A 1,673-nucleotide genomic window follows, 5' to 3' on the forward strand; every position below is an offset into this window, starting at 1 on the left:
ATAATACACAACTGTTAAATGGACATGTTGCTAATGCCATCACTGTGAGGGAGAAGAGAATGGCAGGGCAGGGAGGAAACGGGAGGAGAGACGAGGAAGTGAGGGAAGAAAGAGTGGAGAGAGGATGGGAAGGGAAAAGAGAGAGAGGAAGAAGAAAGGGAAAGGGAGGGGAGGGAGGAAGCGTGCTGTACAATTTTAGACCTCTATGTCCAGGTCTTAGTCATCATTTAGCAGTTCTTTGTGGTGACCTCAGGTGGTAACAAGTGGCCCCTCAAACATATACTTGATGTTGAATGTTGGACTGTGTTGTGGTAGTGAGGTGTATTTAAGAAACAGTAGGCTATATAGCCCCAACTTTGTAATGCAAGACTTAACTGGTACCAAGTTATGTTGAAGGACTGTGCTGTGACAGTGAGATGTATAAAAGATACTTTAATATATAGCCCAACTCTAATTAAAGCTCTGTCTAACCCCTCCGCATCATACTGGCCTAAGCTGATTATTGGAGGGGTTAATTAAAGCTATATTTAACCCCTCCAGTTAAAAAATGTCACTAAAGCTGAATAATACTGACTGAAGGTACAATACAATGAAGACTTTATTATATATCAGAGAATAGGAGTTAATCTTAGAGAACATGAAGAACAGTAATAATAATTGCTACTGTCTTCATTTCTACCTGTAAAGATAGGGTGAGGTAGGATCAGAGAGAGAGAGAGAGCAACATTTCACAGGCTTTTTTTTTTTTCCCTGGATGGTGTGCTGGGATCATCTGTTTCTAAGACCTAAGAGGACTTCCCCAGGGTGATAAAGAAATACGGACCTTGAGCCACCAGGACTCTTAACGGCACAAGGATGGCCAGGTGTGTGTAAGATGCTGTGGGGTGAGATGAAGAAGTTGTGATTAATGTGTGTGTGTGTGTGTGTGTGTGTGTGTGTGTGTGTGTGTGTGTGTGTGTGTGTGTGTGTGTGTGTGTGTGTGTGTGTGTGCGCGCCCGCGCGCGTGCGTGCGTGCGTGCGTGCGTGCTGCGTGCTGCGTGCGTGCGTGTGTGTGTGTGTGTGTGTGTGTGTGTGTGTGTGTGTGTGTGTGTGAAGGCATCTGGCACAGGGACAAGGCTTCAGTTTTCTGCTCTTAAATATAACACAGAAATATGTGGCGGGAGTATACAGTACAGTGTGGTAGTAATGCCAGAGAGAATGCACTGTGTGATATACTAGTTTATAACACACACACACACACACACACACACACACACACACACACACACACACACACAAGGCGTTTAAATGCCTGACTCATTATTTGATTCATTAACTAATAATTCTTTTACTTCAGTGCTTACTCCTTGGCCCGTATAAGTTAAAGAAGCTCCCTAACACCTTTTCCTTTCTAATTTATTTTTGCATGCAGCCTAACAATAAACCCTTGTGTGTTATTTTTGTCTTCTGTGTTTGTGTATAAAAGACAAAAACAACATACAAGAGAGCAGTAAGGTGAAGGATGAATAATAAATCGCAAAGGAAAAGGTGTTAGGGAGCTTCCTTAACCGGCGAGAATACGGGTTCTTCTGTGTTTTGGGTCTTTCCTCATCACATGTCTTAGGAGGAAGATAAGACTGGGGTACTGTTGTCCAGGCCTTGTATTCTCGCCGGCTTAGGAAGTTCCCTAACAC

This window comes from Coenobita brevimanus, chromosome 50, assembly GCF_032717465.1.
Source record: "Coenobita brevimanus isolate Jiangsu-jjx chromosome 50, ASM3271746v2, whole genome shotgun sequence".
Classification (NCBI taxonomy): Eukaryota; Metazoa; Arthropoda; class Malacostraca; order Decapoda; family Coenobitidae; genus Coenobita; species Coenobita brevimanus.